General features: G+C 43.6%; 1 protein-coding gene across 6 annotated transcripts in view; it reads left to right on the top strand.

The window, feature by feature from the left end:
- The window catches only part of FGF1 (fibroblast growth factor 1), an 86650-nt gene that overhangs the window by 32711 nt on the left and 32239 nt on the right, over positions 1-21700 (top strand). Inside the window, exon 2 of one of the 6 annotated variants that reach the window (XM_081504782.1) lies at positions 11455-11601. The exons of the other annotated variants lie outside the window; for them this stretch is intronic. The gene's annotated coding sequence lies outside the window, so the exon portion shown is untranslated. The remainder of the gene's footprint in view (positions 1-11454; positions 11602-21700) is intronic. 6 annotated transcript variants of the gene reach the window in all.

Genomic DNA, 21700 nt, shown 5'->3' with positions numbered 1-21700 from the left:
GGGCCAGAGAGGTCAGCAGGGCTGGATCCCACACACCCCCTGGTCAGCCAGGGCTGTCACTTCTGGGTGCTTATTTTCTCACCTCTGTAAAGGGGGTCCAAGCAGCACCTATCTCACAGGAATAAGGGAATCCCTTTAAGCACTTAGAGGAGTGTCTGTGAGAACTGGCTGCTCTTATAATGCTGTAATTATCATCCGCATCATCTCACCAGGATGAGCCTGCAGATAAGAATCCTGCTGGCCCAGATCAGATATTTCTTATACTTAGCTACATGGGCACAGTTCCATAGACGGCTCAGAGGCCACAGAAATCAGCATAAGCTCTTGTAAGTGTAAGTGCAGGCTTTCTGGAGACACTCTGAATGAATGACTGGCTGGACTGCTGACCACAGGGCTCCAAAACAACCACCAGGAGTTTATCCCCAAACACCCAGAAAAAAACCGAGACAGAGGAAGGAGGACAGTGCCTCCCGCGAGAAGGCTGTCTATAAACGGAAAATTACACTGAAAGAAAACAAATCTTATTTGATGTGAACCCATTTTGGACTCTGTCTGGAAATCCAGGGCAGAAGGAAGTGGAGGGGACAGGGAGTGAGCAGGTGTGCCCAGGCCAAGGCACCCTGCAGGGACCAGCATGTACTGTGGCCAGGGTGATGATGAGGGGCTGCGGCTGGCTGCCAAGGCACCCACACCTGGGGCCAGACCCCAGGCTCTCAGGCTGCTTCTGTGCTCTGATATGTGCTTGGGCTGCCGACATTGGTCCCTGGGCTCAGATGGGGAGAAGTGGTGTGGGATGGGCAACATGGAAGGAGCTTCTGGGGAGTAGGGGGAGCAAGACTAAGCTCTTGGGCACCTGCTTCCTAAAATGGGTTGTCTTAGCATGGCATGGGACAACCTATCCGGTAAGTGCTCAGCTTACAAGTCAATTAGCACTCTCTTCAGAGCAGCCTGGAGCCTCCGGTACCCACAGCTTTTCATTTCAGTTCTGTAACCCCTTGGCAGCATGGCACTAGGGAATTTCCAAACATCTCAGTGCTCTGTATGTCTCATTAGAAAAGAATTGCAGCCTGATCGTTTAAATAGCTCTGCTCCAAAAATATTTACAATAATAAGAGGTAACATGAGCATGTTTTCACTACATGCCAAACACTGTTAAGAACTTTTCAGGGAGGTTACAGCACCACCAATACTAACATCTGAAGTCAGAATGTCTGGGTTCAAGTAACAAACCAATGCTTTCCTAGATCTGTGGCCTTGAGCAATGACTTAACCTCCCTGGGCTTCAGTTTCTTCATCTGAATGAAGAAGGAGGGTTCATAATACCTACATCCTAGGGTTCATGAAGGACTAGATGAGGTGGTATGGAGAGCCTGGAACTAAGTACTTAAACCTTCATGCTTATCATCATTATGAACACATTACCCCTTATGACATGATGTTTTTGAACTGTGGTATTGGAGAAGACTCTTGAGAACCCCTCGGACTGCAAGGAGCTCAAACCAGTCAATCCTAAAGGAAATCAGTTCTGAATATTCATTGGAAGGACTGATGCTGAAGCTGAAGCCCCAATACTTTGGCCACCTGATGTGAAGAACTGACTCATTTCAAAAGACCCTGATGCTGGGAAAGATTGAAGGCAGGAGGAGAAGGGGATGACAGAGGATGAGATGGTTGGATGGCATCACCAACTCAACAGACATGAGTTTGAGTAATCTCCGGGAGTTGGTGATGGACAGGGAGGCCTGGTGTGCTGCAGTCCATGGGGTCGCAAAGAGTCGGACACGACTGAGCGACTGAACTGAACTGAACTGAACTGATAAAATATATATATTGATTATAAAGGGAGTTGAACAATCACAGTCGTAAGCATCCTTCTTGCCACCACTCTGATCATTTAATAGCCATGTAAGAAGTCTCAAGTTCTGAGCAGGTTATTCACCCAAGTCATTCGATCTTCACCTTTGAGGTAGGTAGTACTACTATGACCATGTTACAGATGGAGAAACTGAGGCTCACAGGCTGTTTTAACTGCCATACTCACCTTTCCTGACCTTTTGAACCTTTTGCACACATTATCCTGATAAATCCCTGTGGATTCCCTCTCCCTCCTACTTCAAATATCAAACTCAAGCCCAGCACCTGGCACAGGGGAGCTGTCGATCAACATCACTCTCCATCTCTCCCCAAGCACACCTATTCTCCACCATCTATCTGCCCCTGCTCTTGGAGAAGAGAGGACAAAAATGTTAAGAAAAAGGGAAACAGGAGGAACTTCAACTTTCTAATGTTTTCTTTTACATATAAAAAATCTAAGGTAAATTTGAGAAAATGTTAACATTTGTTAAATCTGGGCAGAGCACACATAGGGTTTCTTTTTTTTTTTTTTTACTATTATTTTGTTTTTCTTAAATAAAAAAGAAAGCCACCCTGCCTCTCTAGTCACCCAGTCTCCTTCCCTGAAGGTGGCCTGCTGTTTATTTTGTGCCTATCTAGGTCAGTCTATGTGTTAACAAGCATACGGGTCTAATGTGATTCCCTCCTAACCATTTCAGGACCCAGTCTCATCAAATTCTCTTCTGATCTCTAATCTACTCAGTCCCCTTCCCTGAAGGTTTCTTCTTGACAGCTTTCCCAGGTCTCTCATTTGAGAAAAGTTTCTCTCCATTCCTACTCCTTCAAGGCACAATTCTCCTCTTGGTGAGACCATAGTCTTTCCTGGGCAGGTGGTGTGGTCTCGCTGCTTCCAACTACTCACTGCTGACTCAAGCCTCTGTTCCCCTCAATTGGTTTCTCTTATCACCCACCTCTGGGGACAGAACTCCATGGCCGTTTCTTAGTTCTATGTTCTTTGATGTTTCTGCAGAATCTGATGCTTGGATCACTCCATTCCTGACCTTGCCTCCTGCCCTCACCTGAGCCATCATTCTCCATCAGTCTCTTTTCCCACTTCCTCATCTCAGCTCCCCTTCTCTTGCACCCTTATTGGGACTGCCCCCGTGGTCCACCAACTCTGTCCTCTTCTCTCCACTCATGACCTCAGTACAGCCTGCACTCCGACCCTTAATGAGCATTTTGGTGAAGATGCTCATTTCCTTTTGGGTTCTCTTTCCATGACTTCAGAACCAAATTTCCAGCTGTCTGGGAGACATGCCCATCTCACTGTCCTGCAAACAGAGCAAACTCAACCTGCCAAATTCAAGGTCCTTACTCTTCAGGAATTCTGTATTTCTGCTAGGTCAGTGCTTCTCAAATTTAATATGCATACAAGCCAGCTGAGGCATCTTCTTACAGTGCAGATTCTGGTTCTCTAAGGTGGGGGTGGAGCCTGACAAACTGCATTTCTAACAAGTATCTGGTGGATACCAGTCCAAGGACACCATTTTGAGTAAAAGATGCTACAGAGATTTCTGTTCTCTAGGTCAAGGATTCTTAACTATCTAAAAATCAGAACCACCTGGGAACTGTACTAGATATAACATGGCTAAAAATATGCATATAGTAAAAAAAAAAAAAAAACACACCTCAAAACAATTTAACTTCTCTTTAACTCCTAACCCAGACTAATCAGGATTTTTCTGGGCATGTGGTCTAGGCATCTGCATTCTGTGAGTGACTACTGAGTACCTACTTGGGCTGGATTGTGCTAAGGACTAAAGAGGCAGTGGTAAATAAGAAAGTCTTATGGAGCTCGCAAGTTAGAAGTGATGGTGATACAAGAGAAAAATAAATACTGAAGAGCATTTCAGATAAGTGCTGTAAAGGAAAAATGGAGTTCTGAGATAGAGAAAAACTGAGAAGGGGCTATTTTAGTTAGGATAGTGAGGGTGACCTGCAGAGGTAACATTCAGGCTGAAATATAAGCCATGAGGAGGTGGACAAGCAGAGGTCTAAGGAAAGAGGAGCATTTCAGGCAGAGGGACCAGTAAACACAAAGATGCTGGAGTAAGTCCATGCTTGGAGAGTTCAAGGAAGAGAAGAGAAGCCTGTCGTGTGATTGCAGCAGGACAAGCAAGGGAGGAGAGGAGAAGAGAGGGCGAGCCTGGGAAGAGGCTGGAGTCTAATCATGAGGCTGTAAGATACAGTCTTCCCACGGAGAGATACAGCAACAGGAAGCTGCTAGGAGGTTTTCAGCAGGCAAGGGCATATGATCTGACTTAAGCTACCTGCTTTATGAGGGCAAGAAATGAAATAAGGAACTGGGTAAGAAATGATGGTGTCTTGGAACATAGGGACAGCACTGGAGAAGACAGAAGAGGTCAGACTGAGGATACATTTTGGATAAGGAGCTTGCGGATGAACTGAAGGGGGCTAGGTGAAGAAGAGAGAAACAATGACTGGGGACATTAACAAAGATTTGAAATACTTGAGAAAGCTAGGGGGTTGGGTGAGGGGAACCAATAGTTCTGTCGAGGTCATCTTAAGAGTTTTTCTCTTTTTTTTTGGACTTATTTTATTTATTTATTTTTTCCCTGGTACTGAGCAGCCTGTGGAATCTTAGTTTCCCAATCAGGGACTGAACCAAGGCCATGGCGGTGAAAGTGTTGAGTTCTAACCACTGGACTGCCAAGGAATTCCTGAGGTCATCTTTTTTAAGATAAATACTAGATATCCAAGTACAGATCTGGCTACAAATTATCTTTCCAGACTTACCCCTTCCCCATGAACTCATTATATATGAGTTCAAAGTGTACTTTATATTAATTCAAAGTGTACTGTTTCTCAATACTCACAGACACAGAAAATCTTACAGGTACTAAAGGGGAAAGGCTGGGGTGGATAAATTAGGAGCTTGAGATTAATGGATATGTACTACTATATAGAAAATAGATAAACAACAAGATCCTACTGTATAGCTCAGGGAACTACATATAATATCCCATGATAACCTGTAGTGGGAAAGAATCTGAAAAAGAAACATATATCTTCCCTAATATTTACACCAGTTGTGGGATTTGTGTCTCCTCGTAACACTGCCATGGTATCCACAAATGTTCCTAGAACATAAAAGGCTATTCATTCAATGTGTTGAATAAATTAATGATCAGGACACATCCTGGGATGATAGCCTGTGGTTAATCAAGTCATTGGAGATCAAAGGTGGAAGGTTTTCTTAACCATGGAGGAACTGATGTTTGTGTAGTCCTCAGACCATTGGTCTTCCAGGGCTTCCCTGGTGGCTCAGAGGTTAAAGCATCTGCCTGCAATGTGGGAGACCCAGGTTCAATCCCTGGGTCAGGAAGATCCCCTGGAGAAGGAAATGGCAACCCACTCCAGTATTCTTGCCTGGAGAATCCCATGGAGTGGGGAGCCTGGTAGGCTACAATCTACAGGGTCACAGAGTCGGACACGACTGAGAGACTTCACTTTCAGGACTTTCACTTTCAGACCATTGGTAAAGAACTACCTAGTACAATGTTAAGGGTCTCAGCTCATGTATATCATTGCTTATCTCTCAACCGTAATGCATGTAACCTGATTAGGCCAAAAGTGTACCCCTTAAAAAAAAAACAGAATCTAATTTAGAACTTACTAAAGAAGGCTATTAATAGAAAAGCTTGTATATGATCTTTCCTGAGAAAAACACTGCCTTTGTGATCATCACCACTGCTGTGCCATGCCCAGCTTTGATAAGACTGGACTTTGGTCCACTGTACATTCTGTGGGTACACGTTCACCATGCTGGGACGCTGGAAATGGGCACTGAGCTCTGACCATTTTATGACCTTAGGCCCAATCTGTCCATGAGATGTCACTAAAATCAGACTGATTTATTTCAGTGTCTTTTGCTTCACCATGTGCCAGTTCATGGATTCTGAAGAAGAGAAGAGACCATGATGGGCTGGACACTGGGTCTGGGGATACAAGCTGAGAGACACAGAGAAAGTGAGAGAAAGATGAGCTAGAAATGGAGAGGAGTGAGCATGTAGGGATGTTGGGTGGTGGCCTCAACTCAGAAGGGTGTGAGAGGTAAAGGAGGACTGCTGGAAGGAGTAAGGGTATGAAGACTGAGAGAGATTAAAAGGGGATAAAAATATAAAGGATGAAGAACTATGGAGCTGCTGAAGGAAGATGGTAAAGCACAACCTCAGTCATCATCTACAGGCATTTTGGTAAAGATTTTATACAAATTCTCTGACTTACTTTTCTCATGATCAGTCAGTACTATTATTCAACCCATTTTACAGCTGAAGGACATAAAAAGCAGAGAGGTTAAGTAATTTACTTGAGGTCACAGAGTTAGCAACTAGAAGAGCTAGGATTCAGGCTTAGCTCTGTTGTATGTCAAAGCCTCAATTCATAATTGCTGCTTGCTATCGCCTTCTGATATTGATTCAGGGGCATTTCTTCTCCCCAGGCCTGATGCAGGCTGAGAAACACAACATCTTCCAACATCCCAAAGAGTGAGGTGCTGGGTGATGAGCTAATATGGAGGTGTAGCTCAAAAGCCTTGCTATGACTGAGCTGTCTGCCAGGGCCGTGAGCCCTCAGAGCAGAGATGCTCTCATCCATCATCAGGGAATATTCACTCCATTGTGTTGTGCCCCACCTCAATGTTTTTTCATTGTCTGCTCTCCGCCATGAGTAATGCCACTTTCCATTTTAAGCTGGGAGCTTCAGGAGATGACCGTGATGTAAGCCAGGGTTGCAAGCTAAGTGCTGCCTGGGGGATTACTCACCCACTGTAAGATGCGGCCAACATCTCACCCGCCCACTCAGGATGCTGCTGGAATAGCCTCTTCCTTGCCAAAGCCTAAAGGAAATCTGGTTTCTCCTGGAATCAGGCTAGGAATGGTGCCAGGTTATCAGAAAGTTGGCAAGTTAACTGGTTCTCCAAATGGAACTACTGTGGTTGTTCTGGTTCCCTCCCAGGTGGTTGCTTGTTTATTCATTTGACATTTGCAGAGGGCCTACTACATGCCAGGCACTCTGCTCCATGACAGAGCATCGCTACGGTGATCTAGATGGCTTTAGTTCTTATATTTAGGGAGCTAAGTCTCGGGGAGAATAACAAGGTAATTCCAATAAAATGTCACAACCAGGAGAATGTAATAAACAGTACGCCATAGGAAGCTCAGAGAGTTTGGGGAACTAACAGCTGAAGGATTTATGTCAAAGTAGGACAAGCAGGAGCTGGCTAAGCTCCTTAATTGTAACCAACCAATGACTTTGACAATAAACATATTGTCAAAGTGGCACAGAATCAATGGGAAGGTGTGGTACCCCCAAATCACACTGCAAGAAGGCTCCAGCCAGACCAAGACCTGTGTGTTTATGTTGGGGCTTTAGATGCTGGGCAGTCAAAAAGGATGACAAATGTCCAGGACAACAGGTACAAGTGGGGAAGGTGGGGAGGAGAAGGATGTCTCAGAATGACCTAAGACACTGAGTCAGAAAAGCCAAAAGGAAGAGCTTAAAGGGAGCACTGACTTAACTGAGGGGAGCAGGCACTGGGGCCACAGCCAGGCTCTCAGGGTTTCCTGAGTGACTTAAGTTTGCTGCTCAGAGACGTCGAGGCTCTGTGGGGAGACAAACCTATTGCCAGCAGGTAAGTAGGAACTATATTGGATTTTTAAAAAAAATTTTTGGTGTTCCTGGGGCCATTCTGGAAGGTCACAGTTCTGAGTACATGCTTGACTTAGATTATAGAGACCAGCTAAATCAGAAAAATATTCTCTGTGAAACAGTTACAAAAGATGACTGGGACAAGTCAATGGGATCATGACAATAACTGTCCTTTACTGCTTGTGCTATTACACACTTACATGCATTGTTTCATCTAATCCTCATTAGAAGCCTATTTAGAAACCAACAGATAGAGGCACAAAGATTATAAATGGCTTGGCTGAGGTCCCATGGTTAGCAAATTGTGGAGTTGGGATGCAAATGTAGATTTACTTCACTATAACCAAGAGTGTGTTGACAGAAAACACAAAGTGAGCGTCAATGAAGAAAAATTGTCATCACAGAAGAAAACACTTTGTTTTCTATGGTAAGAGGTTGGAAGCTTCATTCCTTAGCTATTATTTCTCTCATGGGTACCATTTTGAATCGTAAGGTCAGTTATTGCTCCCTACTGAGAAATTTTCAAATTTTATCCGAGGGGAAAAAGACTGATTTCCTAGAGGAATACTTTAGTGAGGTGCCTGTAGCAGTAACTCAGGATATTAACCTCTAGGTTGCAGCAAGAGGTATATATAGCATTCTGATGGGTTTTTAAGAATAAAAAATGTCTTTATACAAATAATACATGTTACTTACAAAAAAACTAGGGAACTATGGAAAAATATTAATAAGAAGACAAAAATCATCTGTAACCTTGACACCTAATAACGGCTATGGTCATACTTTGGGGTCTGTGTGTGTGTATAATATGTAGTCTCTCTTTAAACTGCATATATATATATATGTATGTATAGGTATTATGTTTCTAAATCATAGTTCTTAATATCTTAAATAATTGTTATTGCCTTGATTTCAGCTTTTTCCTCAAGGGAGAATTGTATCAGAGTATTCAAATTGGTAAATCTATTAAATGAATATCAGTGAACAGAGTAGAACATGATCTGGAATACAAGGTCTTTTGTTCAAAGGACAGAAGACATGGGGGCCTACTGGGGTGCACTAGATCTAGTGTATGTGCCTGGTTCTTTTGAGGACTTGGGTTTTCATTATTTATTAATATTTCTAGTTGGTAAGCATTACCTGAAAAATGTTTAACATAATGATTAACCTAATCAGATAACGATTCAGTAATTAGGAGATTTATTGCACAATCTATCTACCACACAGATGACCTTGATCATGCTATATAGACAAAAAGTAGAAGAGTAGCTTTTAGGACTGAGCACCAAGTGGAATCCTGGTTCTGACCCCACTTCCCCTTTTCTGGCCTAGGGGACCCCATCTCTTCCCACGTCCCAGTCACAGGCAGTTCAAGCTCCCACAGTCCAGCATACACAATAATGCAGCTTTCTCAGGCAGGAATGCGGCTTGGCCTTTACAGCCCCCTCTGAGCATCATCTGTTGGACCCCACGTGGCTCAAGCCAACACAAAGCAAGGTCTATGTGGTTGCTGCTGTTGTCAACTCTTGGCACACCCACTGCCACCCATCTCCTGCCCTTTTCCCAGCTCATCAAGACAAAGTTCTACCAGTTGAGGAGCCCTGTGTGCTCACTCTGCAGCCCGGACATCTGTTTTGTGTTGGGAGTCACTGGCCGGTCAAGGGCTTGCACGCTGCAGCTGGATTTGCTGATGTAAACAAAGCTGCCTTCATGTGAGTTTGCTGACCCTGAAAAGACCCCACAAAACTATCCCCTCAGGCTTCCATCAGCACTTTGCTCCCAGTCCAAGGGGACAAGGAAAATGGACTTGGTTTTAGTTAACAGGTAACAGTTAAGAGGGAAGAAAGCACCTGTCCCTCTCCTTTCTTTGCATCTCCATGTAACCCTTTGCTTATTGAGCCACCACTCCTCGTCCTGAACTGAGGTGACGGCACCGCCAAGGACATCCACGTGGTGGCCCAGCAGGCCAAGGGTCAGCTGGCTCCTCTGACAACAGCAGACACTCTACCTCACTCCTCCTGGGATAGAAGTCTTTTCTGTTCTTGCTTTTTTTGTTTTCTGGTGCTTCATTAGATTTTATTTTTAGTTACAAAAGTAAACAGTTAAACAGTGCTTAAGTATCCACTTTAAAAGTTAATCATCTTCAGGCCCACCTTCCACTTTTTAGCTCCATTATTCCATTTGCAAACAAAAAACTAAACAATAATTTATATTAAAACACCTCATAACTCTAGGAGCTACTTCATTGCTCAAAATCTGATTTCTCCTCTGTGAAAATGAGAATAACAATGTTTATGCCACCTCAGCTCCTACATGGAACCATGAGATGACATCTATGAAATATTGGGTGGGCCCAAAGGTTCATTCGGGTTTCTCTATAGCAGCTTATATAAAAACCCAAAAGAACTTTTTGGCCAACTCCGTACTTAAAATGTGCTATGTGCTGTGCTAAGTCACTTCAGTCATGTCCGACTCTTTACAACCTGACGGACTGTAGCCCACCAGGCTCCTTTGACCATGGGATCTTCCAGGTGAGAATACTGGAGGGGTTGCCATTTCCTTCTTCAGGGAATCTTCCTGACCCAGGGACTGAACCTGAGTCCCCTGCATTGGCAGGTCTATTCTTCACCACTGAGTCACCTTAGTCGTGATACTAAGTTTCTATTTGATCTGAATTCCAGATTTAACACGATTCAACTTCAAAAATACCAATTATAACAAAACTGTACAAAGTTGCCTGTATCTAGATTATTCAGGGCAATACATTCTATACATATAGAAAATAAACCCACTCAAAGAAGGAAATGATAAAGAGAACACAAGAAGACATGAAACCCCAAACTCCAAATCAACCAACAAGCAAATCAGCATAACCTCAGAGCAAACATGTACAAGTGAGGCATAGCAAGGTGATTTTCAATAGCTTTTTATCAGCCATCAAGACCAGAACGCCACAATAGCCAGTTAGTCCTCATTGCCCCAGCCCTTTTTGTGCTTTCCTCAGCTTTCTTTTCTTATCCAGCCACCCCTACTGCAAAGCCTTAAGGCACTGAATGGTCTTCACTAGAACCATCCAGGTGTGAGTCTCCTACATGATCCAAATTATCATTCCCATCCCCCAAATCAAGCTCTTTTAAAAAATAATGGTTCCAAAGTATTAGTCAGAAATTTCAGTTATTCAATTTAATAAATGCCAACAGATATCACCAAGCATCTAATAGATGCAAGCCAAGAGTATGTATCTATGAGGGAAAGGAGTCTCTAAGATCCAATCCCTGCCTTGAGGAGGTGAAAATTCACTATGGAGGCCAACTGGAGGATGCAAATAACTCTAATTGCAGGGTAGAACGTAGTAACTGCCACAAACAGCTCCAGCCAACTAGGTGCAGGATGCCGAGGGAGGAAAGAATCAATTTTGGCTTGGTGCAGATTGGGAAGGTTCAGGAAGGAGGCAGCACTGCCTTCTGAGATGCATCTGTCCTTTAAAAGATGACATGAATTCCTATGACCCCCAATGGCTGAATTATTTTGAGTCCCTTGCCTAGACTGGGCTAACTACTGCAAGAAGGCTTAGCATCCTGACATTGCTTTCCAGAAACATGCCAGTTCCTTACCCAGGAGGATCACACAGTCTCCTCCAGATTAGGACACACGGCTGTGCATACATCCCTGGGTGGGCCCACGCACTGGACTCCTGCCTATCCCCAAGGTCTCAGCTCAATGTCACTTCTTCAGAGACACCCCAACCACCCTCCATCTACCTCTAACCATCTACCCTCACCACGTCCAGCCATCTGCTATGGGATTTCAACAGGGAGGTACAGGAATTAGCACTGAAAGATGTTCTCATTTGGCTGTTCACTTTTTACAAACTTACTATCTCCCCCATAGGAATAAGAACAGACAATGAAAGCAGGGACTGTGCTGTCCTCAGTGCCGGAGAAATCATAGTATATAGTTGGAATGAAGTAATGAATAATAACAGACTGACTCAACCTCATCTCTTCCCACAGTCTCTTCATCTTCCTGGCTAACTGGGTTAGTTTTTGTGGGATGGAATCAATGGTTTCAGAAAATGTATAGGATGAATTTCTGATTGATTTAATCTATTAAAAATACTAATATCTCGGTTCAGTACAGCAACTGGCAAATTAGTACAGTTTTTCAGGCTTTGATTCACAAGGGGTCTTCTAAGTGTAGCATGTGACTTTTCAGGAAAACTGATACAATACACAACATGTCCAGACCATCATTCTCTCCCACCCCTCTTTCTTCCAACAAACACTATTACTCACGTATTATGTGCTAGTTCGTGCAGGATGCTAGAGATAAACAGCTGAGCAACAAAATCAAGGGCTCTGCCCTGATGGAGCAAAGTTGATGGGAGGGACAGTCAGTAAGCAGCTGTAGTGAACTACAGAGGGGCAAGGACATTCGCTGGGAGGCTGGGCCTGGATCTGAGGCGGGTGGTCAGGGAAGGCTCGTCTGAGGAACACCTGAGGGCATGGCTGAGAAAGAAGCAGGAACACCATGGGTGACAGTGGGCAGTGGACAATGTTGGCAAAGAGAGGTGCAGGCCTCAAGGAAGCAAGTTCAAAGGCCCAGAGGTGATTGCCAGCTTGGAACCAAAAGATGGTAACCCCTGTTAGAGGTCACTGAGGAATTTGAGGCCAGGGGACTCTTGGACTTTGCTATTCAATACCAAGACCAGGAGAGCTGAGGGGCACTATCAGTTACACCTCAGGAAATGACTGTGACGTAAGCTCCCCAGGGGAAGACTCAGCCACTTTCTTCACTATCTGAGGAATGAGGCCAGAAGACTTTAACCATTTCCTGAGTGAATGAATGAAGTGCCCTGAAGGTGACCCCAGCCATTTCCTCTGGTGTCACCAAGCCCCACAGGATCATAAGACCAAGAGTCATCTCAAGAGCCAGCTGGTCCACTCTGTTCCCTCCAGGTTGTCTGACCTGCCCTGAGCTGATACAATCTTGTAGATTTTATAAAGTTAGTAACATGATTCGGAAACTCGTCTCTGAGCTCATACCTGTACAGCCAAGGGATAGATGACTTGTCCAGTCACCTGGTGAGTCAGGGAAGGATAGAGAAAAGCAAGGACAAGAGTCCTAGTCAGCAGGTCAGGTAGCAAGGCCTTCTGGAGCCCCGGATTCCGTGTCATTTATTAAGACACCAAGGTGCCTCCCTTCCCAATCTGCTCCTCAAGATCAATGTGCCCACATTTCCCCAGCAGCACCATCTCCTGTGGAAATGACATTTCCTGGTATACCTGGTGGTGAGATTTTTCAGTCCAACTTTAGCTCATCTCATGGTACCATGTGCTGGCTGGATGCTACTGTCCCTCTGAGAGAAGGCTAGTGGCTGGGTAGCTGTGAAGGGTGTACACCACATCTGGCCTGTACCACGTCTACCTGCTGAGTCCCTATCACCAGTGCATCTAGTTTCCCTGAACTCTTCTCCAGTACTTTTCCACTCAGCAGCCAGGGTGACATTTTTAAAAATGCAAATCTGATCATGTCAACCTGCATTGTTTGGTGGTCTTTAGACAAAGGCCTGCAGGGCCCTGCATGACCTAGCCCCGCCAGCTTCCCCATCCACACTCTTCTTGCCTCACGTATAGTAGACTAGTTTCAGTTCCCTAAATGAAACATGCCCTTTGTGGGCTCAGGATCTTTGCACACTCTCTTCCTGCTGCTTTCTTCCCCTTGTTCACTAGGAATATAAATGCCCCTTCTTCCAGGAAGTCTTCCCATCTCCCAGGCTCTGTAAGTTACCTATTATGTAGTTTCGAAGGTGCCCTGGACTTCGCTGCTCTAACATTCAGTTCACTGCGAATTCCTTTTATGGTGGGTCTTCCTCACTAGAATGCCAGGTTCCAGAGGATCTCATTGCATCTGCCTTCTTCTTCATTACATTCTTCATGCCTGACGCATAGTAGGTGCTCATTAAATATGTGTCAAGTGAATGAATGAGTACTCAGATCTTTGAACAACTGAGAACAACTTTACCAAATAAATTAAGAAGCAGAGAGAAATGAGAATACAACAGAAGTGCATTGCAATTCCAAGCCGCACAACCTCCTTCACTCTGGAGGCCTGATTTAATCTTACTTTGGCTTGTACATTGTGATGAGGCCTTAGTTAATTCTTCAGAACTGGTTTCTGGCTCAGTTCAGAGAAATCTGGGTCTTTCCATCAGGCTCTACCATGATCAGCAAGCCAGAACCTTAGAGCAAACGAGACCTAGGTGAGATACATTGCCTGCTGGTAGCCTGTGGCGCCCACAGCAGAGAAAGGAAGGCCTCCCTCCCCTCCCAGCCTCGCAGAGTAAAAGGGTTGAGAAGGACCTGGAGCCTTCACTCATTTCACCTTACCTTATTCTGCCCCCACCCCCACCCCCAGCAGGCACAAACAATAATTCAGCAAAGGAAATATGAGTAATGGAAAGAAAGAGGAAAAATAAACATATCAAAATGGCAGTGTCCTCTGAGCCACTGCTTTTAAAGAAAACAACGTGAGTAGATTTAGAGTTATTTCAGTGACTTTGCTAAAATGAGAAAAAGAACCAAGCTGGCCCTTCTAGGCCGAATTCCTTTCCTCTCTCTTGATGCACTTAAAAAAAAAAAAAAGAAGGAGGATATCCCAAACTAGTGGTTCTCACATCCTGGTGTGTACCAGAATCCCTAGGGGAGGTCTGCTGAACTTGCAGGTGCCAGCCCCAACCCAGGCCCAGTGAATCAGGACCTCTGGGGAGGGGACCCTCACTGCAGTGAGGCACCACCTTGAGGAATAACGTTCAGGATGTGAAGGCAATGTCATGCCCTGTGCTTGCTTAGTAACACAGGGTCCAGTAAGAGACTCACATCTGCTCCTGGATACTGACAACCTTGTTCATAGTAAAACACCACAAACTATAGTTAAGATTGGTAGGACAATGAAGATTGTTATTTCGCCTTCTGGCAGAAAGGGGGATGCAACACATATTCTATTCATTTCATTCACTTAAGTTGACACTGACTGAAGGGACCTCATAGGCAAGGACCTGTGCCAGGTGCAAGGGCAAAGTGATGACAGGGATAGAATTAAGCATGAAAATGATGGTAACTCACAGGTATTGGCACCATAGAATGTGCTAGGTGTTTTACATGCATGATCTCATTTAATGCTCAACCAACCTATGGAGGTATTACTATTAATATTTCCATTGATGGATGAGAAAACCGAGGCATGGGAAATGACATGACTTGCCCAAAGTCACCCAGCAAGTAACTGCAGACCCAGACTGAAACTCAAGTCTTCCTAACTGTGTAATCTATCTCCCATTTTAACTGTTATCATGTAAGTGCTCTTGAGATAGCCAGCCCCTGGTTAATTACAATTAACAGGAAAGGCATAAGACAATCAAAAGAATAGGTACAAACTATATAGTTTCATGAAACAATGAGCCATCAACCTAGGGACACTGGGTGAGTCTTACCCTGTTTTAGCTAACTAATTGGCTGAGGCTCTGTTCCCTGGATCTCAGGAGTCATGAAAGGCAAACCCTGAAAGCAAAGCAGCCGTTTTCCCTCCTCTGTGGAAGGATGAAGTGAGGGGATTTTAGAGAAAACCAAGTGGCCTTTACAGCCTGTTTCTGCTGCACACAGAAGGGTATGGCAGCGGGAGACCACAGGCCAAACTCAGACGGAGACTGTATCGTTCAGTAAATGCCCTAAATACAAAGGATATTAATAATGTCATCCATAGTGAGCTGATCACATGCTGTATACGTGCTATTCACTTTACACCTTCTTATCAAGTTGGATCTTTGCAACAACCCCACAAGCAGGTACCATTCAGGAGAGGAAACAGACACAGAGAGGACAAGACACTGGCCTGGAATCACACACCAACTATGGAATTACACCTGCTGGTCTGAATCCCAGTGAGTCTCTAGCCAGTGCCTTGGCTGTCTCTTACTTAAACACAAGGACAGATACTACTTGGGATATTCAATGAGCAAGAATTCCCAGTTGTCTGCCATTTTGTATTTGGCTATGCCAAGCCTTACCTCAGTCTGGGAGATGCTGAGTTCTTATTTCAGCAAGTGTTTACTGATTGCCTTCATGCTACACAAGAGCCCCACATTTAATAAGGTGTGTGTGGTGCCCCTTTGCAAGAATTCACTGTAAATTTATAAATTAATAGTGGATAAAATCACTTAGAGGTGATATCACAAGAGGTCTTGGAATTGCTGGATTGAACAGTCATCAATACTAGGTGATTCATAGAGGAGGTGAGCTTTGAAGAGAAGTCAGGAGTGGTTTGTCAGAACTGAGAGATGTGGGCAGTGTAGCAAAGGAGTGAAGTGGCCTGAAGTGTCAAAGAGACAAAGGATGCCTCCAAGGTCACCTGAGCCAGTGCTGGTCTGGGGCATCTGCTCCCCAAGAGCCCAGGGCTCACTGGACTCTGGCAAGCTCCACAGGCCCACACGGCTGGGAAATCATCCTTTATGCTGGGTCACAGGCTGGGGAACATGTGCAGCAAGATCCCACGATTGATGCCAGGCACCCTCAGAGAAAGGGGAGGCAAAAGGAGCAAGGGCTCCAGTTTACAAGGGGACTTGGAAACCAGTCAGCAGGTCAGAAGGTTTCAAATTAATTTCTCTACCTTGAAGAGCAGACATAGGAATAAGAAGGTAAATACTGATAATAAGTCAAGGAGTATAAATGTAACCTAAGCATATAATGGGTACAAACTTTGTGAAAATTTTGAGTAAAAAACTTAAAATGTATATGCTTTTCCCTAGCAATTCTATTTCCACAAATCCTCCTAAGGACATAAAGGCCTGGTGGGTGAAGCTGCCTAGAGCAATTTTGTTCGTAACAGTGACAAAGAGTACACAACCAAAATGTCTAATGATAGAGGCTTAGTTGACATAGTTTTGCTCTACTTATAACCAAATGTTATAATCCTATGTAGCCATTACAAATGGAGATGTACATAGATTTACATTTATTAATGAAAAAAAAAATCATACATGTGATTCCAGCTTTCTTCAGACCAAGTCTGAATCAACTTAACAGAACTGAAACCATAGAGGATAAATCCTATGATCACTGGTAAATTAAATTAGATATCAATAACCATAACATATCTAGTATCTAAGAAAACTATAAATATTTTCAATTAAACTACACATATAGAAAAAAAATCAAAGAAGAAATTACAAAATAGCTTAAGCTAAATGATATACAAAACCCAGCATACAAAAATTTGGGCAGGTAACTCAAGACAATTATTAGAAATTTTACCTTTAAGTGCTCACATTAAAATATTTTAAAAGGTTTAAAATTGATGATCCAAGATTCTGCAGGAAAAGGTTTTTGAATAAAAAGGGGGAAAGTAAACTAAAAGTAAGCAGTAATAGGAAAAAAGAATGATAAAAGTAGATAGTAACAAAATAGAAATTAGGCAAACAATGCAGAAAATTAACAAAGCAGAAAGTTTTGTGTCACAGGAAATCTGAGATATTTGTATATGTGATTCACACATATGATTCCACTTTGTAAAATGCTTACATTTCCATGAGTGGAAATATTAAAAGGAGTTCTCTCTGGCTGACAGGATCATGAACAATCTTTTAAAACTTTTTACTGTTGTTTATCTGTATTTTCTAATTTTTCTATCACCTCCTCATATTTCAGGATTTCTAAGGGGACTGACTGGCATTCTCTGCTTCTTTGTTGAACTGGTTTAACAACAAAGCCTAAGTACTAACTCTTTGTTTCATCAAGTATGGTGCATGTGCCCCTGCTGCTACAGGAGAAGTTCTGAGTGGTGCTATGACATCTCTCAGGATCACTGTAGGGAGACCACTGCCCCCTTCGAGGTCTCCTTCAATCATTTTCACTGTTCAGGGAGAAAGCTTCATCTTGGTACAATTTCGTTTTCAACTCCCCTAGAAGAATTGTTCTCTCTTGATAACCAAAAGAGCTGAGCAGGCAGAGAACAGCACCTAAGCAGAAGCCAGTGACTGTGTCCTTTAATTTTATTTGTCTTGACCACTGCCTTCTAATGATGGGATATTTTTCTGATTATACTAGAGAGATAAAGCCTCCTTTACATAAGGACATTGAATTGAAGTAAAACTGCACTTTGGTAATAAAATTTTAAAGTAAGCAGATAATGATAAGAGTGATGAAGGTGCACCCCTGTACTGAAGCCCAGGCATAGTAGTGATGACCTCTGGCGAGAGTAACACCACTCCTCAGGGAGTACCAGTGCACAGCAGAATATTCCAATCGCTCCCCTAGGCTTTGACTTCTGTCTGCTTATCCCACCATTTCAATATAAAAACAACAGCATGAAAATAATAAAGGAAGGCAATGGCACCCCACTCCAGTACTCTTGCCTGGAAAATCCCATGGATGGAGGAGCCTGGTAGGCTGAAGTCCATGGGGTCACCAAGAGTCAGACTCGACTGAGCGACTTCACTTTGACTTTTCACTTTCACGTATTGGAGAAGGAAATGGCAACACACTCCAGTGTTCTTGCCTGGAGAATCCCAAGGACAGGGGAGCCTGGTGGGCTGCTGTCTATGGGGTGGCACAGAGTCGGACACAACTGAAGCGACTTAGCAGCAGCAGCATGCTCAGATGGTGACCCAGGCAGAGGGTCAGAACAGGATTCCACACTCGTCCAGATAAGTCCTGCTGGAAGGATGATGGAAGAGGGAGGCTCCTAAGAGCAGATAGAATTTCTCTGTGACATTTGCCCTGAAGAAACAGGCCTTTCCACAGGAAGAAGGTCAAGTCTGGTCTATTTTTATAAGAGCATTTCAAGTGGTTAGTGGACTTATTTCCTGTGGTTCCCAAGAATTCTGCAGCAGGCTCTCAGAAGGATGTTGGTGATAGGGAGCAGCGACTTGATGAGTGAGAATCAATAATTATCTCTATATTTGCTTCCCTTTTTTCTATAAAAATAATCCAAGGGAAAAACACTTGCTTTAGAAGAGCAAAGTTCATGATGACAGAGAGTCAAATAGGACACAAAAGTTCCTCAATGTGTGGGAGAGTCCTTAGATGAAGATTTTGCAAGCTGAAGACCAATTTCTCCACTCATTCCCTTCCTTCCCTCATTTACTCAATAAAGGGCTGGGTGACTTCTCTGTGCCAGGCATGGTTTAGAGGCTGAGGAGAAGGTGGTGAATAAGCCCAGCTCTGTCCTCCAGGAGCTTACAGTTGAGTCAGGGAGAAAGATATCAAGCAAGTAAATACATAGGTGGGCATACAATGAAATTACAAATGATGAGAAATGTTGAAAAGGGAAAGAACAAGAGGCAACAGAAGACAACAATAGAGGCAGAGGGTGGCAGAACTTAGACCAGAGGTCAGGGAAGACCTCTGAGGAGGTGGTGCTTCAGCTGCCATCTGCAAGGTAGAAAGAGGTGGGGAAGGGCACTGCTGAGAGAGGGAACCATGTGACGAAGGTAGCCATGTGGGGACCACCGTGGACTCAAGGATCCAAGGGAAGACTGGAGTGGATGGAACGTGATGGGCAAAGGGAGAGAGGAACGGGAGATCAGGCCAGGTCATAGAGTCTCAGACCATGGTTAAGGATTTGAGTTTTACTTTATGGAAACGTAAAGTTACAGGTTTTAAGCCAGGGAGTGATCACCTGAAATAGGTTTTAAAAGATCTTCTGATTCTGTGTATAGTAATGACTTGAGGGGACCAAGAACAAACGAGGGGCTACTTCAGATGTCAAGACAGGAGCCGGTGGCGAACTGGGCTGGGTACTGACAGTGGGTGACAAGAACGTGAATTTGATAGCCCTTAACTAGAGTCGAGTGGCTAGATCATGAGCACTCAAAGAGGTCAACCAGGTAAAAGGGCTGGTACCAGGGTAGGATGAGGGAGGCACTTGCATTGGGCACAAAATATACTTAGAAATCAAGAGAAATTATATTCTAATGCAAGACTTTTTAAAAATCAAATTTAATGCAGAAAAGTCCATGATGAACAAAATATCAAGCTTCTTTAAAAAGAGTACAAGTGCTGAGCTCAGTACAAGTGCTGAGCTAAGCCATTTAAGGAAGCTGGGGGAAAAGGGGAAAATCAGTCATTGATCCTATCTTTACTGAAAAATTTGACATTCTGTTCCTCACTCTTGTCCTGCCGAGCTGACCATCCCCACCTGTAAAATAAGAGGCCATATGTAACTCTGCTCTAACATAGACATGATGGAAGGGGAATTAATGACATATATCATCGAAAGCCCCTGGTGGTTTCGATGGTATCCTTCCTTCCTTACTGTGGAGACTCTGAGACAAATGGTGTAAATAGTTGCTTCATAAATACTTCTGATGGTAATAGTAATAACTAACATTTATCAGGCTCTTAATCTGTTAGGTGCTTTGCCAAAACCAGTTAAGTACAATTATCTCATTTAATCCTCACAGTAATATATACTAGGTAGATGTACTATTGCCTATTTTACCATGTCTGGCATATATCCGTACTTGACAGGCATTTAATAAACACACGAAGAAAAGACGGATGAATAGTTAGAAGGGAAAATAAGAGAAAGAAAAAGGGATGGGCCTTCCACTAATCCCTTCAAAGTCCTATAGGGATAATCAGTGGTTCCAACTCTGGCAAACACTATTCTTTAACATGCTATTTACCTTGCTTAAAAGGATTCTAAGGAAAAGGAAACTAACCTTAAATATCACCTTCTTCCATAGGAAGCATTTTTGATAAATTGGTTTTCTTTACACTTCTTCCCAACAACTTTTCTGGGAACATATTTCTTGAATTCATTCACTCCCATATGTTTATTGAGTAATTACTATGCATCAGGCACAGGGCTAAGGCACTGACAATATCATGTAAGCCAAAGGAACCTGACCTGGGCCCTCCTGGGGCTTTCATTAAAGTCTGTGTGTGTGTGTGTGTGTGTGTGGTCCTGGGGCTTTCATTAAAGTCCGTGTGTGTGTGTGTGTGTGTGTGTGTGTGTGTGATGTTGGAGTGAGACAGACAGTAACAAGTAAGCAAATACATAAATAAAATCATAAATTATCATAAATGTTTGGGTCTGAGATAGAGGATAGGGAAGTGATAGGATCTCCCCTAGACAGGGTGGGCCCAACGTAAGTAGACTCAGGGAGGCTCCTAATGGTCATGCAGTTGAAGATGTTGTTAAGAAGAATTTTTGCAAATCTAATCAACCAAGCTCCCTACAGAATGTGAAACTTGACAACCTAATGATTTGATCCAGTGCAGGCCAGTTTTGAAAAGCAACATCCATTTATTTATCTATCTTCTGTATGAACAAATCCACAGAAAAGTTATTCATACCATCAAGGGTTTAGGAATACAGTGTCACGAAAACGTTAGGAAATGTTCAGCCTCTGACTGCCCCACTCCATGGTCCCACTTAAATGTCTAGATTTATCAAATCCCAGAGGAGCCCCCTGAACCTGACAATGTTAAGGAGCCAAGGAATGTAGGCTCCTTGAAAGTCAAGAGGAATTATGTGCAAAAAGATGGCAGCCCAGAGAAGTAAGAAGGCTGACATTTCCCCTTACTTCTTGTTGCTTAATCTGCTTTCAAAGGCCAGTAACACAGAAGTGCCCCATTTTTCAAACCACTCCACCCAATGTAATGGCGCTTTGATCTCTAAAACATCAGAGGGGAGCAATGGACAGTAGAGGATATTAATGACTTTGAAAAGTCAGTTAGAAAAAAAGAAATAAACAAGGAGAGAAACCATGTGGAGTGGGAAGGATGAGAGCAAAGCATGCTTCCAGCTACCTGCCAGAATTAAAGACAACTCTCATGAGGCCATGTTTAACATACGAGTGTACTGCCCTGGTTATTGGTCCTGGGCTATCATTGTGATTTTCCTGATAAATGGTGTTTTGGTTGCAAAGTGCATGTTCCTGGAGACGTTAGCTATGAGGGGCAGAGTTATCTCTTAGTTGAGTTTCTTGGATACAAATTTCAACTTACTTCCAAGCTTTATCAAACACCAGTCATTTCCCGGGGCCTCTGGTGGTGCTTTTCTTTTGCTCCATCCTCTTCCGATAAAGTCCCTCTGGTTCCTGTCAATAGCTAAGCTATGTGTAGACCTGTGTGGG

The sequence above is a fragment of the Giraffa tippelskirchi genome, chromosome 6, assembly GCF_054371585.1.
Source record: "Giraffa tippelskirchi isolate mGirTip1 chromosome 6, T2T-mGirTip1v1.2.pri, whole genome shotgun sequence".
Lineage (NCBI taxonomy): Eukaryota > Metazoa > Chordata > Mammalia > Artiodactyla > Giraffidae > Giraffa > Giraffa tippelskirchi.
This window is presented reverse-complemented; position numbering and strand designations above follow the sequence as displayed.